Here is a 15,953-nt window from a genome sequence, read left to right on the forward strand (position 1 = left end):
TAACCATTGTTACTCTAAAAGTTACTGTACTGAGAACAAAAATACACACCTTTGTACATACGTTAAATCAAATTATACTGGTGTTGCACCACAGAGCGCACAGTAACACGCCTGCACCGTTCTTAGCAAGCTGTGTAAGAGAGATATCGCCGGTGAAGCCGTTTCCTCTGCGTTAGGGCTTCCCTCCTGAAGTCGTCGAGCGTTTGCGGGTGATTCCTGAGACAACAAGCTGCATATTTCTACTGGTCCCAAGAATAGTCAATTAGGATGAGTCAGAACATAACGCAGAGCATTGTACTCGTTTAAGTTCTGCCTTCTGAGGAAGGCGTTCACATGGTTTGTGTATCACAGGTCCGTAGATTACCCTGTACGTGGACTAGCCCACAGCTGAAATGTCAAAAACGACAACAGATATTAGGATGAGGAGATGCCCCCTAGAACGAAGAATCAGAATGGGCTACGCGAAACAGCATACCAGATTTAGCATGATTTCGAATGAATCTCCATAATCTTAGACATTAAATCTTTAAGGGGAGCTGCAGCCATGTTGGCATTAACGGTTATACACTTGTCTTGGTCACCAAAATTTTTGTCTTTTATCGATACACATCGACAAGATACTATATGTCTAATTTCATAAGAAGATCCTGCTGCGATGAGGAACGCCTCTGTTGATATGTTGTCATCGCAATTCACGATCAATTCCGTGGCACTCCCTACCCTATTTCATGATAACACAAAACGAACTGCACTTCTTTGAACTTTTTCGATGTCCTCGTCATTCCTATCTGATAAGGATCCCAAACAACAAAACAGCATTTCAAAAGAGGATAGACAATCATGGTGTAAGCAACCCCTTTAATATATCTGTTGCATTCACTAAGTGTTCTGGAAAAGTAAGTCCGTCTTTGGTTTGGTTTATCTACGTGATCGTTCAAATTTAAGTTATTCATAAAGATAATTCCTAAGTATTTAAATGAATTTACAGTCTTCAGATTTGCGTGATGTATGGTGTAACCTAAATTTGGCGGAGGTCGGCACGCCCCTCATACATTATGCTTCCACATACCATAAAGCCGGAACCACCAAAACGATCCTATTCGACAGTTCTGGACGTACCCTAATGTGGTAACGGGTGAAAAGACGTAATGTACCCAGGAATAATATGTAACATGATGGCTGCGATGGTGAAGATGTTATGGAGTGTAGTTGTGTAGTGTTGCATGGACGTACTGATCTCCAAATGTTTGAAAAGGTAAGCTCATAGATTAACGTTTATGTGATGCTGTACTCCTTTCCCATGTGCATCTTTTCAAGGGTGCATTCGAACACTTTTATGGATGACAATGCGCGACCCTATCTAGCAGGAGAGGTGTAGGAGCTCTTGGAACGAGAGGGTATTCGGCGAATAGACTGGCCTGCCCATTCCTTCGATTTAAGTCACACAGGGTATGTGTGGGATGCGTTTCGAAAATGTACTGCAGCACGTCGGTATGCACCAACGACCATACAGCAATTGTCAACATTACTGGCTGAGGGATGGAACGAACTACCACAACTAGTTCCTACAAACCTTGTGGCCAGCATGGAAGCACGTTGCAAAGCATACATTGCATCCTATTAAGGACCATGTCCCGCTTTATTAATGTGCAGGGGACCATCAGACGTCGAAGTGATTTCAGTGTATTTATTGTCTGAACAGAAATCACACTTCTGCTTGTCTCGCAGTGTAGTTCTTTGAGTTACGACTGAACGCCAAGAAACTGGCATAGGCATGCGTATTCGAATACAGAGACTTGTAAACAAGAAAAATACGGCGCTGCGGTCGGTAACGTCTATAAAAGACAACAACTGTCTGGCGCAGTTGTTAGATCGGTTACTGTTCCTACAATGGCAGGTTATCAAGATTTAAGTACGTATGAAAATGGTGTTATAGTCGGCAGACGTGCGGTGGGTCACAGCATCTCCGAAGTAGCCGTAAAGTAGTGATTTTCACATACGACTGTTTCACGAGTGTACCGTGAATATCAGGAATCCGGTAAAACATCAAATCTACGACATCGCTGCGGCCGCCAAAAGATCCTGCGAGAACGGGACCAACGACGACTGAAGAGAATCGTCCAACGTGGCATAAGTGCAGACCTTCCACCAATTGCTGCAAATTTCAATGCTGGGCCATCAACAAGTGTTAGCTTGCGATCCATTCCTCGAAACATCATCGATATGGTCTTTAGGAGCCGAAGGACCACTCGTGTAACTTTGACGACTGCACGAAACAAGGCTTAATGCCTCGCCGGGGCTCATCAACACCGACATCAGACTTTTGATGAGTGGCAACATGTTTCCTGGTCAGACAAGTCACGTTTCAAATTGTGTCGAGCGGATGGACGTGCACGAGTATGGAGACAACTTCATGAATCCATGGAGCCTGCTTGTCAGCAGGGGACTGTTCAAACTGATAGAGGCTCTGTAATGGTGTGGGGCGTATGCAACTGGAGTGATATGGGACACTGATACGTCCAGATACGACTCTGACAAGTGATACGTAGGTAAGCATCCTGTCTGATCACCTGCATCCTTTCATGTCTCTTGTGCATTGCGAGAGACTAGGGCAATTCCAGCAGGACACTGCGAAACCTCACACGTTTGAATTGCTACAGAGTGGCTCCAGGAACACTCTTCTGGGTTTTAACACTTCCGCTGGCCACCAAACTCCTCAGCTCCTCAGATATGAACATCATTTAGCGTGCCTTTGAACGTGCTGTTCAGAAGACATCTCCACCCCTTCGTACTGTTATGGATTTATGGACAGCGCTGCAGGATTCATGGTGTCAGTTCCCTCCAACACTACTTCAGACATTAGTCAAGTCCAAGCCACGTCGTGCTGCAGCACTTCTGCTTGCTCGTGGGGATCATACACGGTATTAGGCTGGTCTACCAGTTTCTTTGGCTCTGTAGCAGTTCTTTCAGTGTAAGGTCCAAGTTTCACTCGGCTGTCACACGTCATTCGAAAGTTAGTTTCATCCTTAAGGTTTACTCAACAGTGTATTTTGGGCAGCTTTAGTAATGAAAGTAAAAGACGTGCTCATATTCGTGGGTCTAAGTAAGCACATCCGCCCGCTGGTGCGCTGAATAAATTGATAGAACAAGAATCGTGTTAGTGTTACGAAAGAACCGGTCACTTAGTTTAAAATTAAAGCTAACATATTACCACTGCTGAACGTGCGACGTTAAACGTATATGCCCTGAACTGGGCTAAATCGTCTATGGAGTCTTCAAGTTAGGAAGCCGTAGTGTAAAAAGTTTGTATTTCAGGTTTTCAGTGTAACTTTTAGGTTATATTCTTTCCTCAGACAAAACTGTTGTTGTAAGGAAGAACACTATTATGGCTTTCCAGAAACTTCGAAAAGACCACAGCGGGAGATTACGGAGCCTCAAAAGATACACGATGAAGCCGGGATGACTCCGGGCGTATGTCTGCTATTGAATTCATCAGCTAATCCCTGGGACGCGCCAGGAGCAGGAACTCATTTTTCAAGCTGACTGTACCCTCAGCGCGGCCTGTCTATCACGGCTGGTCATTAATCTCTGCTGGTTAGCGACGGCCGCGAGCCATCTCTGCGCTGCGCTGCGCGGCAGGTCCGCCTCGGACGTCTGCCTACGCCTCGTTAAGCTGCGGACCGCCCGAGGTCTCGATTGTCGATGGCGGACCGACTATTGTTCGCACGCATGCAGCCGTATGTCCAACAGCGCAGCGGTGTACCTCTACATCAATCGTCTCTCATGGTGTTGTTGTCTTGCTTAGTGGCGTGCGCTAGCAAGTGATGGATCGATTTGGCTACTGTACAGATAGGTACGTAATTCTGTACTTCTGACGGTGAACATTTACTATGTGTCGTGAAAATGGAGGTTTTGTACTTCTTACGGCGAACATTTAATATGTGTCGTGAAAATGGAGGTTCATTTCATACAAGCAAATGGAAAGGTCTATTTCTCATTTATTCGTATCTTTTGTTGCAGATGCAATAGAAAAAATTATAAAGGAATTCTTGGCATTACATCCATCATTCGTTGTCAGTACTTTTTTTATTGTTGTACAGCAGAAATATCTGATCAGCAGAAATTAGATAAGCGATAAACTCATAAAAATTGTCGATGACGAAGTAGAGGCAGAGACGGGAATCTGCTAGCTTAAAAGCTTGATTACGACTGACGGCTAAAAGAAGGAAGGTATAAGAAGTAGACTAGCACAGCCAAAGGAAAAAAGGTATATAGCGTCATTTATCACTCAAAACCACTGCTTTCCAGTCATTCAAAGTCCAGTGACGTCGCTCTACAGTATACGATAACTCAAGCGTCACAGAGAAATGTGTAGCTTGTGATGACCATTGGACCCCCATTCTTTTAAACTTCCTATGTTAGCTGGACCACTGGTAGCACTTCGGAACTCTCGTGTGGTTCCTTCAGACGATTCTTGTGACTTTTTACAATCCCCCCGCCCGCAGTTTTCCATGGTCCTTGTCCATCAGTGCAAGAGATGTGCCAGATCTGGGATTAGCTGTGGTTGTTTTTTCGGTTTCGTCTTCACAGCAACATCTCAACAGTCACCCTGAGCAGCCTTACAAGGATTTAAATGTCTCTGATAGATTTGTTACTCTGCTGACATTCAATGGCTACTCCATGTTTTTGCACAGGGAGAATACACCGAAAGAAAAATAATACCAATATTTTAGCTGCTAAGACACACTCCAAGCTTTTAAAACAACGATGTTGAAATTTGCCAATTTCTTGATCGCCAGTTGGCTGGAGAACTGTGCACCCTTGCAGTAGCTGTAGTAGACAGCACATGCGCAGTATGGTGGCAAATACCTTTGACTGACGGCACATGGGTAAACAGATAACGCAAAGCGACAGTAATTCGTATAGTGGATTTCAGTTTACATTGATACTTTCTCTGATATAACTGTTCACCATTGCTGTTCGCTAGAATCTGCAACTCGTTGAACAACTACAATAATTAGCAGTTGTTGCTAATAGCAACTGTCTTTGTATAGGCTCCAAAGTCAAAGATAAAATATGAAGAACGCGGTATGCAATCGAAATAACCTACTTCTCCTGAAGACCCATATTTGCGTTATTTATTAGTTAAATTTCTTAGACATTCGTTCTAATAATGTAGACATTTCGTTAGTAATTGTTGATATATTATAAGAACTGTGTGCTTACAGAAAGAAGAAGATACTATAAATATTATGTTTAAACGAAGAATGGAGAAAGCGCTTATACTTAAGCAGTGTCTAAAGCCGGTTTACTTCGTAAAATCTGAAGATGAGTTGGGTAAATGGAAGAAACATTTGCGCGAAGTACGAAATATACGCCAAAATGAAACTTGCAAAGGTGTGAAAGAAGAACTATTCGAAGGATTTAAAACTCCTCATGAGAGTCTGTGCACAGTTGGAGAGAGAGGTCTACCAGACTAGGCACTCTGAATTCCAAGTGTAAGGAACGTTACCGATTTCCAGTGTTCTTCGACGTGGTTAAACAGATTTAAGAAATTACATAAAAAATGAAGTCACAAAATTATAAAGTTTCCCTCAATTAAAGGTTTAGTGGAGGTATTATTAAGTAATATTAAAGAGAAATTCGTAGCCGACGTGAAAAAGGAGCTTCTTGTTATCCCCTAAAAGATGCATCCAAATCCAATTAGTCAGCTTTCGTGCAAACTGCACTTTAGCACTTAGAGTGAAAGAAAGACAGAGTAGCTTGTAAAGTTGATGACTGCCATGATAAATTTGTATACAAATGTGATAAAATCAGTGGATTACTGTTTCTGCAACTTTATCTCTGTCTTTAAAAACAAAAGAAAGCACTGTTTACTTACAAAAGTCTCGCAGTCGACGTAGCAAAATCTGGAGAAATGCGAGAGAACAACTTTCATTGTACATCCGAAATGCCTTAGTACCTTTTGCAGAGAATAATTCTTTGCTTTTGTTGGACTCTTGGCCTGGACCTAACGAAACCTCTGTCTTTAGAAGCACATCGAAAAGACTGTTAACATAATTCGGATTCCACACTGAACTTACAGTATAACTCAACCTAAGAAATTTTTTCAACAATATCAAGCATTTTTCAGGTAACTGTCGGATCATATACTTCCTGATAGCTCTTTGTCGTCTCAAATTTACTAGCGCAGTAGCATTGTTAAACTTCAGTCACATCTGCGTTGTCAGTTTGATCAACAAATTTTACGAATTTGATTAAGTACGCCTGGTTTACAGCAAAATGTGAACAACAAGCCACGAACCATTTATACTCTATTTCAGTTCTGTCTAAATGAAATTAGCAATTACTGTGAAGTTTCTGAGTGCATTAATATTTCTTTTATCAGGTGCGTCTGGTGTAGGGAAAACGTTTGTTTTCATCACTCAGTAGACCTTTCGCTTTATTGTGACTACTACTGTGAATGAACAAGGAACTGTTTCATTGTTAGCAAGATATGCTCATTCAAAGATTGTCGTAAGAACTGTGCTACAATACTTGTTATAAATTACTTAATATCAAGAAACTGAAGTCCCAATTGATAGAGGTTGTATGTAATGAACATCATACACTGCCTCTATTTTCTTGCTACTCACTTTACATCTGCTACAGTTTGGCTGTTCGGGCAAACTGTAAGTTATTCAAAAAACTAATGATGTGTGAAATTTTCGGTAAGGTTTAAGTGTTTAAAATTCGCGTGTGTGCACTTTCGACTTCACGTTATGCAGCGCTACGTCCTCGTGTGACGACTACATAAAAAATTCATCGATTCAAGCGCCAGGCGGGATGGAATGTACAAACCACTGTTATTAGCGGTTCTTAATACTACAAAAATATATTTTTTAAAAAATACCTGCAGTCTGACTTAACAGTTAAAATTTTGGCAGTGCATTACTTTCGGCTTATTTCATCTGCATGAAAAATTTCAGTGTAGGTTCCGACATGTCAACCTGGACCCATTTCCTTGTGAGATTCCTTACTTCTGACGCTTCACCACTTACTCCTCGATCGCAGGTAACACCTGCCACACAGAATTCACAACACGTCCCTGTGATTTCGAAGGCAGAGGCGTTCATAGAAATGCTCAGCACTCATTTAGCGTTGCAGCCCATAATACTTCTTCAACCATAGTGAAACAATTGTCCTGACAATTGCTTCCATACCAGTCCCTCTACCCATCACTTTTATTTTTCTTTTGAATTTAGAAGTTGGAATCGATACAAAGTAATTACACCTGGTATACGCCTAATACAAAGAGAAATGACGATTTTCAGTTTATACAGAATTCGGAAACTGGTGAAACATTGAAGTTGCTCTCCACTGCTTCCCCGGAAAGAATTTCGTGTTTCATGAAATTGGTAATAATTTCATTGGCTTTTAATCCTTATTTAACCAATATATTAGTATTTTTGGAGGTATCGGCCATCATTTGAGAAACCTTACAAATAATTCATAAATAACCCAATACTGTAATACATACTTCAAAAAGAGTTTGCATCACCCCGGTTCCAAGAATCCCTGAAGACAGACGTTGACTGTGGATATTGTATCACAGACACAGTCCCTTTTACAGTTCAGAGATGCCATTAAACCAAACCAACGATGTAAACAACCATGCATGAGCAGCGCCTTTTAGACGGAGGGGGTCCGACAGTCAATCAGTTCCACTCATTCCACCAGGAAGGAGCTACACGGCTCGTATTGTCTGTAGTTTATGTCTAGAGAACATGCTGGTCACTATAGTCTAGCGATGTCGTTATCCTTAAGTAAGTCCTTCACAAGATGTTCACAATGGGGGAGCGAATTGTCGTCCATGAACACGAATGCCTCGTCAATATGCTGCCGATAGGGTTGCACTATCGTTGAAGGAAGGCATTCATTCACGTATCGTACAGCCATTACGCCGTCTTTCAAGACCACCATCGGCGTATGTCGGCCCCACATAATGCCACCCCATAACAGCAGGGAACCTCCAGCTTGCTGCCCTCTCCGGACAGTGTGTCAAAGGCGGTCAGCCTGACCGGGTTGCCTGCAAACAGGTCTCCGACGATTGTCGGGTTGAAGGCATATAAGACACTCATCGGTGAAGAGAACGTGATGCCAATCTTGAGCGGTCCATTCGGCATGTTGTCGGGCCCATCAGTACAGCACTGCCTGGTGTCGTGGTTGCAACGATGGATCTCGCCATGCACGTCGGGAGTGAAGTTGCGCGTCATGCAGCCTATTGTGCACAGTTGGAGTCGTAGCAAGGCGTCCTGTGGCTGCACGAAAAGCATTATTCAACGTGGTGACGTTGCTGTCTGGGTCCATCGGAGCCATAGTTCGTAGGTAGCGGTCACCCACTGCAGTAGCAGCCGTTGGGCAGCCTGAGCTAGGCATGTCATCGACAGTTCCTGCCTCCTTGTATCTCTTCCATGTCCGAACAATATTGATCACTTTGGTTCACTCCGAGACGCCTGGACACTTCCCTTGTTTAGAGCCCTCCCTGGCACAGAGTAACAATGCGGAAACCATCGAACCGCGGTTTTGACCGTCTAGGCATGGTTGAACTACATGCCTGGGATAGACTGAAAGGGTTGTTTATGAACGATGTGACCCACCAACCACGCCGAATCGCTATTGAGGAGTGGGACAATTTGGACAAACAGTGCCTTGATGAACTTGTGGACAGTATGCCAAGACGAATACAGGCATGCATCAATGCAAGAGGACGTGCTACTGGGTATTAGAGGTACCAGTGTGTACAGAAATCTGGACCACCACCTCTGGAGGTCTGGCTGTCTGGTGGTACAACATGCAATGTGTGGTTTTCATGTGGAATAAAACTGGCAGAAATGATGTTTATGTTGATCTCCATTCCAATTATCTGTACAGGTTCCGGAACTCTCGGAACGGAAGTGATGCAAAACTTTTTTTAATGTGTGTACATAGTTAATATGGTTATGTCTCATCGTGGCCATCGTAGTGCCTCCTGGATTTAAACCCTTTGGATTTGTGGAATTACTGGAAAAAAGGCTTTCGCAGTTGCTTTACCGACAGATTCACTAATTTGCGTTCTGTCGAAACAGTTTTAGGGAATTAACTCACAAAATTCGAAGTGGTATCTTACTATCCTTAGTGAAAGTGAAGAATAGTTACAGGATCAGTTCAATGGAATGAACTGACGGATGTATACCGAAAATGGATAGAGGGTAAATCGAAGGAAGAAGAAAGTAATGAGAAGCAGTAGAAATCAAATCAGCGAGAAACTTAACTTCAGGACTGGTGATCATGAAGTAGGCTAAGTTACGGAATTCTGCAACCTAGGCAGCAAAAAAACCTATTACAGACGCAGCAAGGAGGACATAGGAAGCAGATTAGCACTAGTAAATATGACATTCCTGGCCTTAGAACCAGATATAGGATTTAATTTGAGGAACAAATTTCTGAGAATGTATGTTTGTAGCACATCATTGTATGGTAGTGAGGCATGGACTATGGAAAAACCGGAACAGAAGACAGTAGAATCATTTCAGATGTGACGCTAGAGAAGAATGTTGAAAACAAAGCGGACTGATAAGATAACGAATGATTAGGTTGTCCGCAGAATCGACGAAGAGAGGGATATATGGAAAACACTGACAAGAAGGAGGGACAGGTTGATAAAATACCTGTTAATACATCAGGGAATAGTCTCCATAGTACTAGAGATAGCTGTGGAGAATAAAAACTGTAGAGGAACTCAGTAACTGGTATACAGTCAGCAAATAATTGAGGAAATTGTTGGCATAGGATACGAATTCGTGCCGACCGCAGGAAACCAGTCAATAGACTGATGACTATAAAAAAAAACTTACGGTTTGCCAATTCAGACATTAACCGCCGATAAAATTCTTGAATGTTCTAAATATTGCTTTAGTCCGCCGCTGACAGCTCGACATGTTGTTTTCGTGTACTACTTACCCTAAGGTAGTTTTAGTAAGCCAAAATCTGCGAATATCAACTAACACGTGATGCGTGGATTGACAGTGGGCTCTTCGTTTGGGTGCCGTCAGTCCCGTTGACCTCACAGGGTAATTTCCATTTGGACGGCACCAGTGCCAGGCGAACGGCAATATCTGGATTAAACAACGAATATTTTAATGAAGTTCATCTAAACACACAATACAATGATTTACACATATTACAATAGCTAACCATCTGTTTAGTTATTTAGCTCTACTGTGCCAGAAAATTTCTGTATTTGTCTTGCAACATACAGAAAAATATCTTCACACTTTTGCATCTTTCTTTTATTTCTTCCCAATCAGTCTTTGGTTCTTCTTGTATCAGCATTGACTGGAGTTTCTTCATGTGAATGCCATGTGAGCGCATCTGCCAACGGTTTTTGAAATATTGTAATTATTTTCCTTCCCGTCACATCTTGGAAGACATGTAACGCATTCACATCAGCGTTATTGTAATAAAGATTAAATGTTAACTTTCACAATCGACTGCTATATCCACTCGTCTAATCACAAAGGTCGGTAGCACTTTTTCCCTTATTGTATTCAGCAACAATATTTCGTTTTCGATAAACCCCTCTTTTTGTAGACACTTTAGCCGTTTCACTCGAAAGTTTGCTGGAAAAAAAGAGAAATGTCAATTTTGTCATTCCGTTTCAGGCCTTTAATTCCTTGACTATCTTCTTTAACAGACAGTTCCCTGCGATTAAGTTTGGCCGTTACAATTTTTTGGGGGATTCCTTTAGAATTTAGTCGAAGGGTACAAACCAAATGCGTATTCTTTTTTATGTTATGTGTTTGCTTGCCAAATCTGCACTGGTATGCCAGTTACCAGTGCTTAATGTAATGGCCTTTACTGAACCCATTCTTGATACTAGTTCATCACAAAATTTGTTGTTGTGCTATCTTCTTTATCAAGTACTTTGCCAGCGTAAATTAAAAAACTGTAGTGGTATCCATAATTGCAATATAATTTCAACATTTTAATGCCACACGTGTCTGTTTGTCTCAAATATTGCCTGAGTATAATTGGTCCTCAGAATGGTATTAGAGACTCTTCGATACATAGTACTTCAGCAGGATCATTATGTTTTCTAAATAATTTTTCTTTATTTCGTCAACGTTGAACGGAACTTTTGAGAGACGATTTAAAGTATCAACATCTGTATTTTCTGCAAAATTACGCGCTCTCAACAGAATTACGAAACGATCACTACTCGTGGGAATATCTGAATAAACAGTTGAGCCTGGGACCAATATAAACTAAAGGTAATGTTTTACAAATCCTGTCTACAAAATCAATCCACACAACAGCTTTATTTCATTCCTGTTTTCTTGGTGCACAATTGTTCAAACGTTTGGAAACCATTGCTGTTTGTGTAGCATACATGGTTGTTTGTCCACAGATGTGCTCAAATTCCCATCTGTGACAGAAACTCCGTACAGATTTTCGATTTTGTTACATTTCTGCACATTTTTAGCAGTCACTTTCGCATCATGTGCACCAGTGGCGGCCTGTTGCCATGCTCTAACGTCATGCAGCAAATTGTAAATATCCCACTAAAATTAAGCCATTTCGCTTCGCATGCGAGCCGGGAATTATACTAAAATTACACCATTTATCTTCGAATGTAAATAAAACAGACAAAAATATGTTTTTGGTGCTCTCTCAATGATAACTAGATACCAGTTCGAGTGCTGAAATAGCGATCATCAGCGCTACGATCAACTCAAAGAAGCGGCGCAGCTGTCTGTTTCCTACTGAGCATGCTGTGTTGTGCTGTCATCCTTTCTGGCACTACGAATGCTACGTTGCTAACAGCACCAGACCAGTATTTTTCTTTGCAATTGCGTGTAGTATATTCTGCAAGCGTAGATTATCAGCGATATTAAAAGCACCAGTCAAAACTCCACCAGAAGAGAGTGCTGTAAAGCATAGACTGATAATTTGCGGACCTGCGTTCCATTCTCGCAGGTACAAACTTTTTTACATTTCAATTAATTTCTCGCAGTGTTAATGTGTAAATTATAAAAATTAATATATATTTGAACTGCTTAATTTACATCTGTTAAATTAATATATTCAGTTTATGAAGGAATACTAGCACTGTAAGTCAAAAGCCTATACGCCACCACATTGTAGCACGCTAGTGTCATTTTACACGAGCCGCCACTTGATGCGCACTCGTAAAATGCAAATGTTCGGCTAGTCGGTAAGAGGATCAAACTACATACCGGTACTTCGATCACTAACTACACCATCAGACGAATTCTCACTTTCGTATGATGGCAGTCGCGTTACACGGCGACGTTTATGTGGTACGAATATCACACTCGTTGTGTCACTGCCTTCTCCTTGCGACACTTTTGCTACTACGAGCAACAAAGCTTTTTGAAAATAATTGCTGTGAACTAGTCCCTCCTCACACAAGTCAGGCTTTCTATAACTGTCTGTCTTGGTAGTTGTCTTCTTTACATACCACGCCAGTTTATACACCAACTCAATAGGCGTCAAGCGGTGAACATACATTCTGTTTACTCAGGCAGCTAGGAGATAATTGCCCGGAGTGTTTTCTCAACAGTAACGCCTTTCTGCTAGGTCGCTTGTACTGCAGAGTTGTCGGATGGGTTGCTGGCCGGAAGGCGCATCCTTACGTGAACATCTGCACGCCAATTCTGCACGTCAGGCGGTCGCGCTCCAACGGAAAGCTCTGAAAAATCAGCTCCACGTTCCACGTGTTAATAAATACAGCGCAGTATTATCAGAAATTTTTTTAGTTGTTTAAGTGAATTTTGATTCCACATGTTATAGTTCTTATATTACAAATATATTTCTTTCCTACGCTTAAGAACAATGACAGCTATGCCTACCGTCGTCATTTATCACTGTTTGGTACGAACTGCAGGTGTACTGTCTACCTGTTGTGCTTGATTTCAGCTCGGAATGTCAGTTTGTGGTGATAAAACTACTTAAGTCTTCAACTTCCCTATATTTTATACCCTTTTAAAACAACCCTTTCATTGCCGCTACTACTGTTTCTATCTGCGCCCTTTCTGAATGCGTCAGACAGCCTATAATTCATTCCACCATCAAAGTTTAATTACCTAGAGCACGTATTATCTCCAAGGTGCATCTACAGAATTAATCTCCACGATCCTTCAGTTGCTGGCAAGAATTTCCTTTTTCTCTCTTGTGATGAAACCAACTACGTTGTCGTGTTGGAGGTTTCTTCAGTTACGGAGATTTGAATAAGTTACACTAGAAAGATTACTTAACGCCGTTAACGTAAGACAAATAGGTGCGTCCCTAGCGGAAAGCGTCTGCAATTTATACTCACAGTATTTAAAAGCCAAAATTTACTTGAGACATCGATACACCCCATCAAGAGAAACTATAATAGTATGCAAGGGCATGTCTTCCACTATTGGAGTTATTAGAACCAGTGTCGAAAAGGGTGTTTTGTGTACTGGTGGAACTTCTGTTGCATGAAAGAGATGTTTATCCTTTCGTAATTCCCTTGTAAGGGGTTCATTATGTAAGAGGTTAACTGTTCACTAGTCTACTGGGGCAAATGTAATTTCGATATATTGCTGACGCTCTGCGTGCAATATAAAACATCTCTGCTGCAATTGAATCGCAGGGTCAGTGCAGTGTCAGCAACAGTAATAATCGCTCGTTCATGCAGAGCAGTCGCAATAGTTCGTTGTTATGGAGCAGTCGCAATAGCTCGCTGTTACGGAGAAGTAGTAGTAGCCCACCGCTTTAGTACAGTTGCTAGCACGTAAGAGCAATAGCAATCGCCGCTGGTGCAGCGCAGTTAAAAAAAAATGGTTCAAATGGCTCTGAGCACTATGGGACTTAACTGCTGAGGTCATCAGTCCCCTAGAACTTAGAACTACTTAAACCTAACTAACCTAAAGACAGCACACACATCTATGCCCGAGGCAGGATTCGAACCTTCGACCGTAGCGGTCGCGCGGTTCCAGACTGTGGCCAAGCGCAGTTCATTGACATGTAGTGTAAGGTAAACTTTATTATTCTTCATCGCCATGCGCGTACTTAAATTTGTTGTCTGAGATGTTAATATGAATTTGTTTTTAGTCTTTTTGTGATTTGTCAGCACTAATTAAGTCAGACTTGTAATGTTCAATATTTTATGTGATGGTTTCCAGAAATTTTTTCAGAACATAATATTTTACCACTCATTCACTTGAATTTAAATATTTTACAAATTTTCCCAGTTCATAGTCATGTGTTGTTTAATAATCAGAGGACCAGCTATGCAGCTCTGCCAACAAGCAAATTCAGCTTTTTTTTCTAATAATGCAAATCTCAGACAAATGTTGTTCAGTAGCAGACCAGCTTTGCACTAAGCTGTGCCATTTAGGAGCGGATGTATAGACAGCCTTATCCGGTGACACCACCAGAGGTAAGATTTTTCAGTTTATTCTGGCTGATTTCACAGGGCCATGACGTAGCACTGCTTACGTCCAAAATTTATCAATTTCAATTCCCACTCAATTTGTACCGGAAATTTTTATTCAACGGATGGTTACAGCTGTACATGTTTTAGGGTTTAATTTCCCTTTGACAGTTTGGTCATTCTAGCAACGATTTTTCATGTTTAATTATTTAACCACGTAATATATAAATGAATTTCTATACGTAGAGAAATTACTACGTTTTTTACGTGCTGCGAAGTTTACGTGTGTATGTGTGTGTGTATGTGGGGGGGAGGGGGGGAGGGTTGGGGGAGGGGGGTTCAGCTTTGGGTTTTCAATCACTATGAAATTACATTAAATGAATAGAGCTTCGTGAGAAAATTGGGACAGCTACTTCAGTAAAGTCGATTTCCTCTCCCATTATTTTTAGGAGAGCTTACGTTTCAACTCTAATGAACCAGATGTGAACAGTATTTAATGTTAGAAAACTGATGTGTCTTGTAATTGTTATCGTGTACATTCATCAGTGTCACATTTCACTATTCATTATGTACAATACATTATTTCATACCGGAGGAGACAGCCAAACGTTTATTACAAGACATTTCCATTTTCACCCTGAGTGTATTACGATCTTATTAGTTTTACGATGTTAATACTTTCGTACGATCACCTTATTTCAGCGATCTATCATTTCGAAGTTCTAGCAATTTCGAGAAAGTACACATTGTACGTCGGCGTTTTAAATATATAGCTGTAATCGTAGTAGACTCGTTCTCGTTCGAGTCTGTATCCCTGCAGCTATAGATACTATCCAATCACATTAATGTGACCACCAGCCAGAAGTCTGAACAACAACCTTTCGCAGTGGTGACGGCTGCGAGACGTGCAGGAAGAGAGTCAATGAGATGTAAGGTGCCGAAAGGGATGTGGGGCCACTTCGACTCCACTGCCGTGACCGGCATCGTCAGCATTCTTGGTAGAGGATCAATGGCGCGAAGAGCCCGATCGAGGTGGTGCCACAGATTCTCGATCAGGCTTAAACCGGGAGTTCAGTGGCAAGAGAACTACTGTAAATTCATCCTGATGCTCTTCGAACGACGCACGTTCACTGCGAACTGTGTGACGGCCTGCATTTTCCTGCTGGTAGAGGCCATCGTGTCGAGGAAAATCAAACTGCATTTAGAAGTGGACGTTCTCGATAGGGACAAATGCATACTTGTGTTGATCCACTGTGCCTTTCAGAATGAGTAGATCACCCAGCGAATGCCTCCTGTCTGGACACTTCGGACAATTGGCGCAGGATGTTTGCTTTCAGATCTTTCACGACGTGTATGCCAGCGACCATATGTCCGATGGAACATCAAACGTGATTCATCTGGGAATGTCATCCGTTGAAAATCAGTGTACGTCCATATGCTGTACTCGCGTGCAAAGTACAACTTTCGTGGCCGGTGAAGGGCAGTCAGCATGGGTGCATGAACCAGG

Source organism: Schistocerca cancellata, chromosome 1 (genome assembly GCF_023864275.1).
Source record: "Schistocerca cancellata isolate TAMUIC-IGC-003103 chromosome 1, iqSchCanc2.1, whole genome shotgun sequence".
In the NCBI taxonomy this organism is placed as follows: domain Eukaryota; kingdom Metazoa; phylum Arthropoda; class Insecta; order Orthoptera; family Acrididae; genus Schistocerca; species Schistocerca cancellata.